Here is a 19,539-nt window from a genome sequence, read left to right as displayed (position 1 = left end):
CATAAAACAATAAAATTCATCATTTTGATAGACCACAAGATTTAAATGTTGCATGGTACAAATGAGCCCGAATCCTATACCCACCTGTAATGTACATGCGATATCTTTTAAATACAGTACACCTTTCTCTTGTACGAAATACTTTTTCATAAATCTTAGTAACCGTACACATATCTCGTGCACAAAAATAACATACACATAACCTGTGTATAAAATCATTCTCTCAATACATAACATTCATATCAATTGGTGGCAATTATCATGTCCACATAATTCAATGGTGGCAATTATAATGTCCACATAATTCAAGGGTGGCAATTATCATGTCCACATAATTTAACGGTGGCCATTATCATGTCCACATAATTCAACAATAATCCGCAGAACTTCTGTCTGCATAATAATTCATTCGAGGAATGTTTTGCTTGTGTCTATCTCGTCAAACATTTATAAAAGTATTTCATGTATTCGCAGTTTAAATTATATTTCAAAAGCATTTAATAAAGCAGTTGTAAAAACAACGCATGTATTCTTAGTCCCAAAAATATAAAGAGTAAAAGGGAGCAAATGAACTCACCATACTGTATTTTGTAGTAAAAATACATATAACATCATTGAACAAGTGTAAGGTTGGCCTCAGATTCACGAACCTATAGCAGGTATATATATATTAACACATATAATTGTAATCAAAAAATCTATATATATTTATTTGTGATATAATTGTTATATTTCATAATTTATAGGTTTGTTATTTAATTAAATATATTCATTTTATATATTAAAAATATTATTATAGATAAGTTATGTGTATTAAATATATTTTTATATAAATAATCTTTATTTGATATTTTAATAATACTAATCATATTAATAATAATAATAATGATAATGATAAAATAATACTGATTATGATAAAATCATGATAATTCTTAATAATGCTAATAATAATAATTTCAATAATAAAATGATAATTTTGATAAAAATGTTAATTTCAATGATAATACACATTTTTAACAAAAATTATAAATTTAAAGATTTTGATACATGTAGTAATAATGATGTTAATAATAATAACTATAATACTAATACCTTTAATAATGATAATACTAGTAATAGAAATAATGATAATATTAATAATACTAATAATTATAAAATGATACTAATACTAATATTAATGATAATAATAATAATAATAATTTGTGTTATTTTCATGATAACGATATTAATAATAATCTTAATAATAATTTTTGTAACACTAAATCATAATAATAGTAAAACTAAATAATAATAAGTGTACTTAGAATTTTATATTCATAACAATAATATTAAAAACATTTTAGACAAATAATAATATTAATAATAATAATCATAATAATAATAAAACTAATAATAATAGTATTAAAGATATAACTACCTCAAGAGTTATAAGGTTTTTCCCCAAAAAAATAGCTATTGCCCGGGCTCGAACTCACAACCTCTCGTTAGTCACCAAACACACCTAACCATCCTTCTATTACTTTATTTTTGATTTAATACCAAACTTATTTTTATTTAACCCGTTTTACACTGTTTTCCATTTTCATCTTTCTTCAATTCTCGTGCTTTTAATTCCCAACAGAAACAGCAAAACTTCAGTTGGATCTTGGCCATTATCACGGCTCAAATTATAGCCCAACACCCAGTTTCTCAAGCCCAACAATATAAACAATCACAGCCTATATAATTTCTAAGCCCATAACTCGATTTATGTCATTGTATTTAGTGGATTAACGGGGAACAGGAATCAACATGTGGGGCTTCGATTTATATAAATAAAATAAATGGAATTGCAGCCTTTCACGACCATTATAGAAAAAGTACTCCTTCATGATTAATTGCGTATTAAACCATAACCAGAAAACGGAGGTTGCAGTAGGATAAAGAAAAAAAAAGAAAAAAGAAAATAAGACATGCAGTACGATAATTGCAGGTTAGTGATAGTGGTTTCTTGGTGTATAAAACAGAAGAAATTTGCAATTTAATAGGTAGGGTTTTATGGCGGTTCACGACTGAACAGGAATAGGAAAAAAACAGGCGCAGTAGTAGTAGTAGTTGGGTGATATTTTGTGGTGGTTTACGGTGGAATAGAAACAGAAGAGTGACGACTGCAGTTGGCGGTTGTGGTGATCTGCAGCAAATAGTAGCAAATAAAATTGGTGGGTTTTGAGTTGTAACAAAGAAGGTGAGCAGTAGTTGCTGCAACACCTTATAACAAACGGAACGAAAAGCAGGTTATCAAGGTGATGAAGGTTTGAAATAATAAAGGTAGAGATCAGATGGTTTGATGTTATTGTTTCAATGATTGAACTAGAAAGCAGAAAATAGCAATGGTTCAGTTTTGGGTTGTAAACCGAAGACGGATCAAAATAGTAGCAGCAACTAATCATAGCAGGTTAGAATGGTGGTTTGGTGTTTTCGGTTTGTAACAGTAACCTGTAACAATATTAAAGTAACAAGACCAACGAGCAGCAACAATGTTTTTGATGGTGTGGTCTTCAATGATTGTTAGAGGTGATTGGTTTAGGTGAAACAAGATGAGGAAAGGAAGCAGAGAACTCGATTGGGTTTTGGTGAACATGGTTTGGGTATTGATCGTGGTGGTGATTAGGCGAAGAAGATGGTCCGGTGATGTGTGATTCTAATGTTTGGCGATGGTTGTTCGGGTTGAAGGTGTTTTGTGGTCCGATGGTTAAGCCGGGGGTGTGGTTTAGAATATCATCTCGTTGGTGCATGATACATATACATATAGGAATGCATATCATATATATGCATATAATACAGTGAGTGATAATAAAATAATATAATAATAATTAATATATAAATTAATAACACATGGTGAATTGGATAGAAAACAGTATACATAAATAATTTTAGCAGCCACTTAGTTTGTCTATTCTGCCGACGGTTTATCCCGGATGGCTGTATCGTGTCCAATGCTAAACAGTTGTCGTATAAAAGTGTTCCTAAAAATCCCAAAATTTAGATTAAATATAATTAATTATTTCACTCATTAACTGTTTGAAACATGATCAAAAAGATTCGATAATTATTTCTTTTTTTGTTCCAATTTATATGTACGGAGTACAAAAACTTAGATTGAAAAGGTAAAAAAAATATTTATCAAAACTACTATCTTTTTAATCAAATTTAGGAACAACTTTTATTTTAAAACTTCATATATGTATATTAGACCTATTTTAAAAATAATTAAACGTCAACCGAAAGTTACAGACATTTACCATTTAAGCTCAAAATTAATTATATTTAATATACACTATGTATATATATAAACAGTTTTAAATAACAAAATTTACTACGCACATAATTATATATTAAATAATTAAATTTAATATTACAATATACGTATACAAGAAATATACATATAAAATAATAGTTTTTATTACAATGTATTTTATTGTACATATTTATTTATAACAATAAATGTATATAATAGTTTATTAATGTTCATGTTATTATATATATTATACATATATTTATATATACACATATTTATACATATCCACATATTTACAAGCAATGGTTCGTGAATCATCGAGAGCAGTCGAAGGTCAATTGAATATATGAACATCGTTTCAAAATTTTCTAGACTCAACATTACATACTTTGCTTATCGTATCGAAATCATATAAAGATTAAGTTTAAATTTGGTCGGAAATTCCCAGGTCGTCACAGTACCTACCCGTTAAAGAAATTTCGTCCCGAAATTTGAGTGAGGTGGTCATGGTTAACAATAAAAATGTTTTCATGACGAATATGAGTTGATAAATAGAGTTTTATTATTGTGGAGTAATATGGATAAGATAATTCGATTACTCGAAGAGTATGAATGAAGCTATCACTAAATAGTGAAATGAGAAAGACATGTTTCATCATAACTTTTAACTAGTCATGGTTGAATTTAGAAAATAAGGGTCCGTCTTAACTTTTGACGTCGTTTTGGTTGAATTTAGATAATAATATTCGTCCTATCTTTTGACATTACCTAGGTTGAATTCCGGAATTCAGGGGATTTAGAGAAAATCTTTGAAATCTATAAGATTTGACTCTTCGTCGAATAAGGAAATTAAGATCTCTTTAATTAAATGTGATGATCTGTCCTGATTACTACGTCTGATATTTCCATTATAAATTAAACACTTCCGTTCCATTATTCTCACCATTCCTATACTTTCTTTCTTAGTTCATACATCCAAAGATTGTGAAAATGTTTAATCCAGTTCTAATCCTTGATATTTTTCTAATTATCATTTCTGTCATCCTTCTTTTCAATCTTCCACCAGAAGAATCTGTTTACTTCTACTATTACCTTGGGGTGATACTATTCTTAATTCTACAGCGTCTTTATATAGCTATTCGTATTAATATCCACGGTTTGTAACCCTCGGATTGTTATTGGGCTTTATATTTTCTCTTATATTTTTGGATCTCTTTGCCTTTTTATTGTCTTCTCAACCTCTAGTAAAGCAAGTAACGGTCCAGAATTCGTAAGTATGGAGTTTCAAATGAACTTAATGTTCTAAACAAAAAAGAACGTAATAGCACGATTTGATTTGTCAAATTACCTGAGTCACTGAGAATAGAATTATCAAGAATATACTTTCTTGATATGTTCAGAAGTTAAGCAGAATGAAAGAGTTATGTAACATGGCACGTGGTGACGTTATGGTCTGTGAATCATCACGTCCCATAAGAAACTCAGCATGACTTACTGTAATATAATCACGTTGATCAAGTGTCATTATATTATACTAACTCATGTATCAATTTCCAACACTACTCCAGAAGTCATTCATAATTTAAACTCGAATTTTAAAGAAATTTAGAAACTAAAATGGTTTCCTTTATGATGTAATACGGATAACACGAAGAGATAACTAATTTCGGACAAGAAGAGTTATGAAAATATCCTCAGAAATATCGAAGAGTTATGAAGCGACCCGTCCTAATTTATCCGAACAAAGTTCATATCGATTACAAACGATTCACAATAGTTGGTTACATCGCGAGGTACTTGACCTCTATATGTTACATTTTACAAACACTGCATTCGTTTTTAAAAGACAAACTTTCTTTACATCAAAAATTGATGACCTGCGTACCATTTCATAACATATTCAACTATAATTGACTTAATAATAATCTTGATGAACTCAACGACTCGAATGCAATGTCTTTTGAAATATGTCATGAATGACTCCAAGTAATATCTCTAATACGAGCAAATGCACAGTGGAAGATTTCTTTCATACCTGAGAATAAACATGCTTTCAAGTGTCAACCAAAAGGTTGGTGAGTTCATTAGTTTAACATAAATAATCATTTCCATCATTTTAATAGACCACAAGATTTCCAGTTCTCATAAATATACGTCCCATGCATAGAGACAAAAATAATCATTCATATGGATTGAACACCTGGTAACCGACATTAACTAGATGCATATAAGAATATCCCCTATCATTCTGGGAAACCCTTCGGACATGATATAAAACAACATCGAAGTACTAAAGCATCCGGTACTTTGGATGGGGTTCGTCGGGCCCATAGATCTATCTTTAGGATTCGCGTCAATTAGGGTGTATGTTCCCTAATTCTTAGATTACCAGACTTAATAAAAAGGGGCATATTCGATTTCGATAATTCAACCATAAAATGTAGTTTCAATTACTTGTGTCTATTTCGTAAAACATTTATAAAAGTGCATGTATTCTCGGTCCCAAAAATATATAGTGCAAAAGCATTTAAAAGGGGAGTAATGAAAACTCACCTAATGTATTTTGTAGTAAAAATGCATATGACTAAATTGAACAACGGAACAATGCAGGGTTGGCCTCGAATTCACGAACCTATATCATTTGTATATATATATTAAAACATATACTTGTAGTCGAACAAATATATATATTTATTAGTGATATCATTAAAATTTTATAGGTTTCATTATTTGTTTAAAATGTATTCATTTTATATATTTTAAGGATATTAATATAATTAAGTTATGTATGTTAAATATATTTTATATGAAGATCCTTTGTTTGTGAAAATGTTAATTATGATAATATTAATTTTAGTAATAATAATGATATTTTATAATAGTAATGATAAAAGTGATAATAATAATGTTAATAAGAATAATGATATTACTAATGCTAATAATACTAAATTCATATTATTATTGGTAAAGATGATAATAGTTATAATACTTACTACTACTAGTAATGGTATTTATGTCAATAATTATATTAATGATAATAATAATAATGATATGTAATAATAATAGTAATAATCATAATAATTATAACAATGATAATATTAATCATACTAGTGGTAAAATAATATAATTTATACTCTGAACGATAATATTAATATTAGTAATAGCATTAATAATGCTAAAAATCTTATTTGCAACTATAATCATAAGAAATACGTATGTTAGTAATAATAATGGTATTGATAATTATAATACTTGTAATTATATCAATAATTAGTAATGATAATCATAATAATAATAATAATAATAATAATAATAATAATAATAATAATAATAATAATAATAATAATAATAATAATAATAATAATAATAATAATAATAATACTAATAGTACATAGTGATATTATTTAGTAATAACAAAAATGATAATAATATTACTCCTATTATCTATATTAACTTAATCAATAACAATTTTTAATAATAATAACAATCATAATGACAATAATAATAATAATAATAATAATAATAATAATAATAATAATAATAATAATAATAATAATAATAATAATAATAATAATAATAATAATAATAATAATAATAATAATAATAATAATAATAATAATAATAATAATAATAATAATAATAATAATAATAATAATAATAATAATAATAATTATGAAAATGATAATAATAATTTGGTATTTAAAAACTACCTTAGAAGCCTTGTAAAAATAAATGCACCAAGTCTGGCTCGAACCCCCGACCTCCCGCTCACTCAACAAACACCTTAACCGTCCCTCTGTTTCACTCTTTCTGTTTAATATCTCAACTTAAATATACTTATCCTATCTTACTTCTGTTTCGTATTTCTTCTTCTTCACCATTTATAAATGAACCAAAATCAAATCAAATCCATAACAGCGTAATATAAATTGGTTTAAGACTTTTAAACAAACTGAAATCAACCTATATGAATCTTGGAATTACTTGAAAACGTAAAAAAAAAAAGATTAAACTTGCTGCTTCTGCAGCCGCTGAACAAACAGAAAAAAAAATTTCACGATTCGATTTCTAGGACGTTTTAGGCAATATATATAACATGAAAAGGGTTTTATATCAATCATAAAAACTTTCCAAATCATTAATTGGACTTGAAATTCAACAGATAACTCTAATTTCATCGATGAACAATGTTTGACTTTTTGAAAAATAAAGTTTGACTTGGAAATTCACACAATGAAATATTAGTATTGTAAAACCATGCGGTCACCTCTATATACATTAATGAAATTATGGACTATCATCAGCGTCAGATCATGAGCCGGCTGTCACCTCAGGAAAGCGTTGTATCGTAAATAGTTATTAAATAAATAACTATTATATATATATATATTTTTAAGAGTTGTTCAAAATATAAAAAAATTAAAAAGTTTGTATTTTCTTTTAGTTACAAAAACTAATAGGTAGTTTTTTTTAAAATTAAGTTTTTAATTTAATTTATATAAATATTCTATATAAATTAAAAACAGAAAAAAAATATATATATAAATAAGTAATCGGGCTACACTGTAGCAGCCCAATTTGTGATATGAATATTTGGGCCATGCGATCGCATGAACCCGTAGGGTAAAACTCATGCGATCGCATGAGATAGCCTGACACGCCATATCTGATCCTCGTACAACATTAATTACGGGTATAATTTAATTATTATTATTATAAACCCTAATTAGGTTTAGTTTATTTTAATATTTAGTTTAGTTTTATTTAATTTGTAATATTTAGTTTTAATTAGTTTTATTAATTATAAATTGATACTTTTATAAAATAAATAATATTTTTATAAAAATTGTATTTTTATAAATTTAAGTTTCTTTTTATATTTATATCCTTTTAATCGTTTATTCGTAATATTTATATTTTTCGCTCGTAATTAGTTTCTAGCTTAGTATTTTGCCATAGTATCTCTAGATTTTTAGGCTTTGCCATAAAATCTCTTAAGTGCTTTTTCTTTAGATTAAAATTTAGCTACTTTAGAATTTTTGCGACGCCGTTTTAAATTTTAGTGCCTATTAAGTTATTGCCGTTTTGGATATAGAATTCCCTTTAAGCTTTAATTCCTTTAGTCGCAACTTTTTAGATTTAGTTTTGAGAATTTTAAGTTTCGACGTTTTTCTTTCTTATTTTTATTTTTTCGATTTTTATTTTTCGACGTTTTTCGACACGCTCTTTTTCTTTCTTATTTCTCGACGCTCTAGTTTTTAGGACATAGAATTTTCTATTTCTTCTCTAAAATTTTTTTAAATTTCAACGAAAAATTATTTTAAGCGGTTAAATTGATAGACATCCAAAATTTTCTGGTTCGTAGTAATAGTTGGATTTGTTAGTGGCGAGTTGTGGGCTTCCGATTTAAAGGGTCCTGGCTACCTGCTGCATCTATTGGCTATTCGAAACGTGGGCAAAATTAGAAAAGTCTATTAATTTGATAACTTATATAATTTTTATTTTTGTAACTAATAGGATATTCAGTGAATGCACCGAGCAAAATGTTCACCACCTTTTATACGTTCACCACCTATAACTCGATCAAGACATCTAGCTAATATTATCGCCATTGATTTTTCTTTAGAATCATCATCTAGTCGACCAAGTACTCCAATTTAAATTTCCGATAATCCATTTTTTGAACCCGACCTCACAATTGAGAATCCGGAGGATATTCAAGGACAATTCAGAGATCCTGAACCACTAATCATTCCTTCGGAACCACAAATACTTAGATTGTCAAGGAAGAAACCATTAAATCAGAATCCTCTAGTGATTCAGATTCAACAAATTCAATTATGGAAGTAACTGAACCTCTAAGTATGGAAGACAAAACTGAGAGCCACACGCACTGGCCAAGATCACGCCATTATTAAGCCAGACATTAATGCACCAGATTATGAAATCAAAGGACAAATCCTACACATGGTAACTAATCAATGCCAATATAGTGGTACGCCAAAGGAAGATCCAAATGAACATCTTCGTACCTTTAATAGAATCCGTACTCTATTTAAAATAAGAGAAGTGGAGGATGAACAGATATATCTCTTGTTATTTCCCTGGACTTTAAAGGGAGAAGCCAAAGATTGGTAAGAATCATTACCTGAAGGGCGATTGATACATGGGATGTTTTAGTTGAAAAATTTCTTAAACAATTCTTTCCGGCATCTAAAGCCGTGAGACTTCAAGGAGAAATAGTTACGTTCACACAAAAGCCAAATGAAACATTATATGAGGCGTGGACAAGATTCGGAAAGTTATTGAGAGGATGTCTGCAACATGGTTTAGACACTTATCAAATAGTACAAATATTCTACCAAGGATGCAACGTTGCTACACGAAAAGACATCGACATAACAGCTGGTGGTTCCATTATGAAGAAAACCGGAACTGAAGCTTACAAAATTATTGATAACAAGCCTCCCACTCACATGAGTGGCACCATGAAAAAGATATCTTTCGTTCATCTAAAGCGGCTAGAGCCGATTCTTGCCATGACTTTGATTCCGTTTCCGCAAAAATAGATGCTTTCGAGAGACGAATGGAAAAGATGAATAAATATATTCACGCAATACGAATCAGTTGTGAGCAATGCGGTGGACCACACTTAATGAAAGATTGTCACATTGAGCAAACCATGGAACAACGTGAGAATGTTTCCTATATGAACCAAAGGCCAGGAAATAATTATCAAAATAATTATCAACCGCCAAGGCCAAACTTCAATCGAAATCAAAACATTCTTTACAATCCAAATGGACCCAACAATAACTCGTACAACCAACAAGGTCCGAATAACCAACCAACTCAAAACAACACTTTCAATCAACAAAGACCTAGCTTGTATAAACCACCACAACAAACCGAAGAGAAAAAGCCAAATCTAGAAGAAATGATGGCAAAGCTAATGGAATCTCAAACACAATTTATAACATCTCAAACCCAAACAAATGAGAGGTTTGATCAGTCACTAAGAACTCAACAAGCTTCTATTTTAAATCTAGAAAAACACGTAGGTACTCTTGCTAGCATGATGAGTGAGAGGGAACAAAGAAAGCTACCGAGTAATACTGAAGTAAATCCTCGGAATGAGAATGTTAATATGGTGTCAACAAATTCTGAAAAACCAGCTCCAGAAGATGGGAAGGTTTTCAATGTGAGTAACAATGAAGAAGTTAGACCATCACCACCACCCGAGTATGTAAAACCAGTGGTGGCACCATACAGACCACCCATCCCGTTTCCAAGAAAAGGAGTTGAGTATGAGCAAGTAATAGGTAATAAAGTTTGTGATACCTCTGGAAAGAAGAAGAAGAATAAGAAAGTGCAAGAAACAAAAACCGTAGAAGTAAACCCGGTAAAGACAGTTCCACCAAAACTTCCACCTAGGTTGGGTGATCCGGGTGAATTTATTATTCCTTGTCTACTTAGTGATTGTGTCATGTATGATGCACTAGCAGATTTAGGTGCAAGTATAAGTGTTATGCCTCTTTCATTATATAAGAGATTAGGAGTAGGTGAGCTAAGTCCAACAGAAATGAGTGTTCGACTCTTTGATCAAACCATTAGGCACCCAGTTGGAATTGCTGACAACTTACCCGTTTAAGTGGGTAATTTAACCTTTCTAGTCGAATTCATTGTTATTAACATAGAAGAGGACCCAAACATTCCTTTAATTTTAGGTCGACCATTCTTAGCATCCACCAGGGCATTATTTGATGTACGAGAGGGTAGAATGACACTTAGTAATGATGAAAAATCGATCACCTTTGTAAGTCGAAAGTCTAAATCTCCACCAACCAAAACCGTTAAACCAACAAAAACGATTGGTAAGAACCATATTGTTTTACCACCTCCAACGGTAGTGCTTAACAATAATAAAATGCCTAAGTGTGGGGAAGATGAAGTAACGCCTAATGATGACTTGATAACAAAGAACCCCGTTGTTGGTATGAAATTAAATGATCCCGTTATTAACAGTTCAATGAAGAAACTTATTAAACGAATTCGCGATGCTAGAACCAAGGGGAACTTTAAGTTATGTAACCGGTTAGTATCCAATTTATCTCCTAAAGAAAAGGCGAAACTAATTGAATTTGTGGATATTACACAAGAATCCGACCAATGGCTTAAATCAAAAGTCACAAATATGCAAGTTGATTATGGTCCAAAAGAAATTGACGATGAAGTTTACAACAATTTTGACACCACAGCTACCTAAGTGTGGGGAGATTCAAATGTTCTAAGAAATAATGCTGTCTACGGTTAGTTGTTCTGTTCTCGTGTAGTTTCGAGAATGGAATCCGATTGGTCTTTTCCACTAGCAGACACTAAAGAACTAGTTTTCTCCCCCCATTCTGAATTTTTGTTTTGTAGGTTTTGTATGAAATTAATACGCTTTTTCAATTTAAGTTTTGTGTGAATTTAAAAACAAAATTTACTTTATTTCATTAAGTTTAAAAAATAATTTCTAAAATTCATCGTAAGTTGAAGACTAGGTCATGGAACTGAAATTGCTTTACCCGAGGGAGGGGCGACAAATTTTGTTATCATTATTTTTAATATTATTGATCTAAAGTATACCAAAAAAATTTAAAAACCCAAAAATCTTTGCTTTTAAAACAATCGCTTAAAAAATGACAAATTTTAAATTTTGTCGAGGGACGGACTAGGTAAACATACCGAAACTACCTAAAGTAAAAGGAAACAAAATTTTAAAAATCATTCATTTAAATTGTTTTAATAAATAAAGGTCTTATAAAATATATATATATATATATATATATATATATATATATATATATATATATATATATATATATATATATGTTTGTAATTTATCTCATGTACAAAACAGGGTAAAACAGCGCACTTTCAAAGACTGACATTAAGTTCAGCAAAAACTACTAATTTTGACGATAAGACGCAAAACATATGTGAAATTACAGCAAAAGAAATGAATGATGAGGCGCGCCATCTATCATTAGACGAGCTTAGAAATTTCAAACTGGGTATTTTTAATCACTTTTATACACTAATCACCCTCATGAATTTATAATTATAGTCTGATTTCATGCAAATTAGGGCATTGCATGATCTCAAGTGTGGGAAATGGTTATAAATTCTCTCGGGTTTACACTTAGTTTAATTGCCAAATTTTGTGAAAATTTGAAAAATTTTCAATTAAATGAATTCAAAATCATGTTTATACATATTTATGAACGATAAAACTAGGTTTTAACACCGAAATTATTGTTACCTCGGAAAGGACATAAATTGAGAAACAACCCAAAATGTTAGAATTCATTTAAAATGGAATAGAGGACAATAAAAAGGCAAAAAAAGGAAAATAAAAGCCAAGTGTGGGAAAATTTACCAAGTTATTTAAAACATATATCACATATTTTTGTACAAATAATTGAAGATACTTTTGTTTTGGACAAAATTAACCATTTTACCCGGTTTATTGTAATTCATTTAAAAGAAAAGATGGATCTACACGATGAATCAATTCCAATGCGCTTCTTGATTTAGGTAAGGAAGTTGTCATCCAGACCAGTTGTAGAGTCTACGAAAAACCTCAAAAAGTTTTCTCGAAAATCAGCTGGAAATCCACGGACCTCAGCATCAAACAGGGTCGCCAAGTGGTCAGACTTATCCTAATCATGAGAGGATCTGTCTCGTAAAATAGGGAGGGCGCTGTGCAAATTAGCTTGATAAGACTAATGAATTAGATCCCTAGAAAGGATAATCTCCTTAAAGATCAAAAATTAGCTTTTAAGACTGATATTACTCGATCCTTGAGATTGACTTTTAAAGATTGAGAATTACAAACTCATGGAATTCGATGATATCTAAACTCGAGCTTGAACGAGAAAATATTTTGATTAAAATAAAACCGATTTGTTTTCTGAAAACCTATTTTCAATGCGTTCATTACCATTGAACGTAAAATCCTAAGAATTCACCGGAATTCATTAGGTCACCTGAACCAAATCGGGTGTCAACCGTAAGAACGGTGGTTGCATAGCATGGTCAAAGACATGACCTTGTGCCAGACCGAAAAACTATAGGGTGATCTTTGCTATTGCTCCTACAAAGGATAGTAATTGCATCCGACACAATATAAACCATAATTAAAAGCATGTCACGAGACATTGCCTTAACAGTTGCTTGTTCAACGCTTTCTTTTACAACCGAACGGTAGTTTACCGAAAGGTAATATATGGAGAAAGTATACTGGACGTATTGCTTTCCTAATACAAGGTTAGCAAGTGGGTGACACAAAACCGCAAGTTTTGAGCTAAATTTTTCAAATCTGAAACCCACCAAACCCACAAAAACAATTTCGCAAACACCGGTGAAGGGTTATTCTGGAAAACTTATCTAGGGTAAAAGCTAGATTGAATTTTCAAAAGATCAATTGTTTTCATAAAGATCCAATTTCCTTAAAGGATCTAAATTTTCATAGTCATGTCGGACTGTAAACCACATCATTATTATCATTGTTCATACCGCCGTATAGAAATCACTGATGTACAAAGTGTGAAGAATAAAGAAGTGATTCTAATAATTTTATTTCAAGACTATATTGCTTGAGGACAAGCAACGCTCAATTGTGAGAATATTTGATAATGCTAAAAACGAACATATATTTCATAGCATTATCCCTCAAGAAAGACAAGCTTTTAGTTGCAATTGTTCTATTTACAAGTGATATTCGTTTAAATAATAAAAGGTGAAGACAAAAGACAGATTCGACGAATTGAAGACGCAAACGACCAAAAAGCTCAAAAGTACAAAGTACAATCCAAGAGGTTCAAATTATTGATGAGAAACGTCTAAAAGTTACAAAAGTACAAGCAGCGAAACGCAAAGTAAAAGATATTAAATTGTACACAAGGACGTTCGAAAATCCGGAACCGGGACCAGAGTCAACTCTCAATGCTCGACGCAACGGACTAAAAATTACAAGTCAACTATGCACATGAATATAATATAATATATAATTAATTCTTAAAATTATATATATATTATATTATATAATAAAATGTCGGCAAGTAAGAAAACAAAAATATGTGAGCTATCCCAGGCGGCCATGCGATCGCATGGCCAGAAGGCACAAAATCCATGCGATCGCATGGGCATCAGAATCTGGCCACATCTATAAATTGCAACGTTTTTCAGCGAATGTTTTACACACGTTTATCTACTCTCTATCTCTCAAATATATTTATATTTATATAATTTTAATTTTAATTTAAGTTAATAATAATTAGGTTATAGTAGCGAATGTTTTAAGTTTGTAAGTCGAAATTCTGTCCGTGTAACGCTACGCTATTATTAATCATTGTAAGTTATGTTCAACCTTTTTAAATTAATGTCTCGTAGCTAAGTTATTATTATGCTTATTTAATGCCGAATTAATTGTGATGTTGGGCTAAAATATTAAAAACAGGGTAATTGGGCTTTGTACCATAATTGAGGTTTGGACAAAAGAACGACACTTGTGGAAATTGGAGTATGGGTTATTAATGGGCTTTATATTTGTTTAATTGAATGATAGTTCGTTAATTTAATATAAAGATTTACAATTGGACGTACATATAAACAACCATATACACTCGATCGGACACGATGGGCGGGATATTTATAAGTACTAATAATCGTTCATTTGACCGGACACGGGAATGGATTAATAGTCAATGTCAATGGACTCATTAAAACAGGGGTGAATTACATGCAAGGACACTTGGTGTAATTGATAATAAAGTATTAAAACCTTATTACAGTTTAAGTCCCCAATTAGTTGGAATATTTGACTTCGGATATAAGGATAATTTGACGAGGACACTCGCACTTTATATTTATGACTGATGAACTGTTATGGACAAAAACCAGATGGACAATCGAATAATCCAGGACAAAGGACAATTAACCCATGGTAATAAACTAAAATCAACACGTCAAACATCATGATTACGGAAGTTTAAATAAGCATAATTCCTTTATTTCATATTTCATCGCACTTTTATTCACTGTCATTTTATTTATTGCACTTTTAATTATCGTACTTCTTAATTATCGCAATTTTTTTTATCGCACTTTAATTATTGTCTTTTACTTTACGCTTTAAATTAAGTTATATTTATTTTTAATATTTTACATTAGGTTTTAACTGCGACTTAAGACATAAAATCGACAAACCGGTCATTAAACAGTAAAAACCCCCTTTTATAATAATAATACTACTTATATATATATATATATATATATATATATATATATATATATATATATATATATATATATATATATATATATATATATATATATATATATATACACAAATATAGTTTAAAAAAATATAGCGTTAAACTTGGCTAGTTCCCTGTGGACGAACCAGACTTACTAAAAACTACACTACTGTACGATTAGGTACACTGCCTATAAGTGTTGTAGCAAGGTTTAGGAATATCCACTCTATAAATAAATAAATAACTTGTGTAAAATTGTGTCGTATTTAATAGTGCTCCCCGATGGAAGATGACTTGTGGGGAGATTCAAATGTTCTAAGAAATAATGCTGTCTAGGGTTAGTTGTTCTGTTCTCGTGTAGTTCCGAGAATGGAATCCGATTGGTCTTTTCCACTAGCAGACACTAAAGAACTAGTTTTCTCTCCCCATTCTGAATTTTTGTTTTGTAGGTTTTGTATGAAATTAATACGCTTTTTCAATTTAAGTTTTGTGTGAATTTTAAAAAAAAATTTACTCTTTATTTCATTAAGTTTAAAAAATGATTTCTAAAATTCATCGTAAGTTGAAGACTAGTCATGGAACCGAAATTGCTTTACCAGAGGGCGGGGCGACAAATTTTGTTATCATTATTTTTAATATTATTGATCTAAAGTATACCAAAAAAATTTAAAAACCCAAAAATCTTTGCTTTTAAAACAATCGCTTTAAAAACGACGAATTTTAAATTTTGTCGAGGGACGGACTAGGTAAACATACCGAAACTACCTAAAGTAAAAGGAAACAAAATTTTAAAAATCATTCATTTAAATTGTTTTAATAAATAAAGGTTTTATAAAAATATATATATATATATTATATATATGTTTGTAGTTTATCTCATGTACAAAACAGGGTAAAACAGCGCACTTTCAAAGACTGACATTATATTCAGCAAAAACTACTAATTTTGACGATAAGACGCAAAACATATGTGAAATTAAAACAAAAGAAATGAACGATGAGGCGCGCCATCTATCATTAGACGAGCTTAGAAATTTCAAACTGGGTATTTTTAATCACTTTTCTATACTAATCACCCTTATGAATTTATAATTATAGTCTGATTTCATGCAAATGAGGGCATTGCATGATCTCAAGTGTGGGAAAGGGTTATAAATTCTCTCGAGTTTACACTTAGTTTAATTACCAAATTTTGTGAAAATTTAAAAAATTTTCAATTAAATGAATTCAAAGTCATATTTATACATATTTATGAACGTTAAAACTAGGTGTTAACACCGAAATTATTGTTACCTCGGAAAGGACATAAATTGAGAAACAACCCAAAATGTTAGAATTCATTTAAAATGGAATAGAGGACAATAAAAAGGTAAAGAAAGGAAAATAAAAGCCAAGTGTGGGAAAATTTACCAAGTTATTTAAAACATATATCACATATTTTTGTACAAATAATTGAAGATACTTTTGTTTTGGAAAAAATTAACCGTTTTACCCGGTTTATTGTAATTCATTTAAAAGAAAAGATGGATCTACACGATGAATCAATTCCAATGCGCTTCTTGATTTAGGTCAGGAAGTTGTCATCCAGACCAGTTGTAGAGTCTACGAAATACCTTAAAAAGTTTTCTCGAAAATCAGCTGGAAATCTACGGACCTCAGCATCAAACAGGGTCGCCAAGTGGTCAGACTTATCCTAACCATGAGAGGATATGTCTCGTAAAATGGGGAGGGCGCCGTGCAAATTAGCTTGATAAGACTAATGAATCAGATCCCCAGAAAGGATAATCTCTTTAAAGATCAAAAAACAGCTTTTAAGACTGATATTACTCAATCCTTGAGATTGACTTTTAAAGATTGAGAATTACAAACTTATGGAATTCGATGATATCTAAACTCGAGCTTGAACGAGAAAATATTTTGATCAAAATAAAACCGATTTGTTTTCTGAAAACCTATTTTCAATGCGTTCATTACCATTGCACGTAAAATCCTAAGAATTCACCGGAATTCATTAGGTCACCTGAACCAAATCGGGTGTCAACCGTAAGAACGGTGATTGCATAGCATGGTCAAAGACAGGACCTTGTGCCAGACTGAAAAACTATAGGGTGATCTTTACTATTGCTCCTACAAAGGATAGTAATTGCATCCGACACGATATAAACCATAATTAAAAGCATGTCACAAGACATTGCCTTAACAGTTGCTTGTTCAACGAGTTCCTTTACAACCGGACGATAGTTTACCAAAAGGTAATATACGGAGCAAGTATACTGGACATGTTGCTTTCCTAATACAAGGTTAGCAAGTGGGTGACACAAAACCTCAAGTTTTGAGCTAAAATTTTCAAACCTGAAACCCACAAAACCCACAAAAACAATTTGCAAACACCGTTGAAGGGTTATTCCAGAAAACTTATCTAGAGTAAAAGCTAGAATGAATTTTCAAAAGATCAAATGTTTTCATAAAGATCCAATTTCCTTAAGGATCTAAATTTTATAAGTCATGTGGGACTGTAAACCACATCGTTACTATCATTGTTTATACCGCCGTATCAAAATCACTAATGTATAAAGTGTGAAGAATAAAGAAGTGATTCGTGTGATTTAATTTCAAGTTCTGTATTGCTTGAGGACAAGCAACGCTCAAGTGTGGGGATATTTGATAGTGCTCCAAATGAACATATAATTAGTCGCAATATCATCCCAATATGTAAAGTTTTTAGTTTTAATTATTTTATTTTTAAGTTGTAATCGTTTAAATAAATAAATGTGAAGACAAAGCACGAAGATTAAAGAATTGAAGAAAAAGTGACACTAAAGCTTGAAAAGTGCCACTAAAGCCATAGTGCACTCAAAAGTGCCACTAAAAGTGAGTTAAAGACTTGCGCGGATTTTGGGAGTTAAGGAAAATAATTTTTTGTGCAAATTACAAATTGCAAAACGCAAAGTACAAGATATTAAATAGTACGAAAGGACGTTCGAAAATCCGGAACCGGGACCTGAGCCAACTATCAACGCGCGACGCAACGGACCAAAAATTACAAGTCTACTATGCACAAGAATATAATATAATATTTAAATAATTATATAAATTATTTATATATTATAAATATATATTAAATCATGTCGACAAGCCATGAGACAAAGGATCCTGAGCTGGAAAACCAGGCCATGCGATCGCATGGCCAGCATGAGATAATCTCATGCGATCGCATGAGCCAAAAAGGCTGGCCACATTTCTAAAACACCAATTTTTATCATACTCCCTCTATAAAAGAATTAATATATATATATATATATATATATATATATATATATATATATATATATATATATATATATATATATATATATATATAGTATAGGTTAGTTTTATATTAGATTAGTTTGGGTTATGTAAAGGTTATTTTACGGGTTTTGAAGTCGAAGCTCTGTCCATATAACACTACGCGATAAATAATCAATGTAAGCTATGTTCTCCTTTTTAAATTAATGTCTCGTACTTAAGTTATTATTATGCTTATTTGTGCTGAAGTAATCGTGATGTTAGGCTAAATATTAAGATGGGGTAATTGGGCTTTAGACCATAATTGGGGTTTGGACAAAAGAACGACACTTGTGGAAATTAGACTATGGGCTATTAATGGGCTTTATATTAAATTAACGATACCTCGTTAATTTAATATAAAGGTTACAATTTGATGTATCTATATATAACCACATACGCTTAATCGGATACGATGGGCGGGATATTTATAAATACAAATTATTGTTCATTTGACCAGACACGGGGATGGATTAATAATCAATGGATTCATTAAAACAGGGGTGGATTACATTCAAGGGTAATTGGTGTAATTGTTAACAAAGTATTAAAACCTTGGTTTACACACAGTCGATAACATGGTGTATTCATTAAACAAAGTATTAAGACCTTGTTACAGTTCGAATCCCCAAT

The sequence above is a fragment of the Rutidosis leptorrhynchoides genome, chromosome 8 (assembly GCF_046630445.1).
Source record: "Rutidosis leptorrhynchoides isolate AG116_Rl617_1_P2 chromosome 8, CSIRO_AGI_Rlap_v1, whole genome shotgun sequence".
Lineage (NCBI taxonomy): Eukaryota > Viridiplantae > Streptophyta > Magnoliopsida > Asterales > Asteraceae > Rutidosis > Rutidosis leptorrhynchoides.
The sequence above is the reverse complement of the archived record's forward strand: the minus strand, read 5'-3'. Positions refer to the sequence as shown.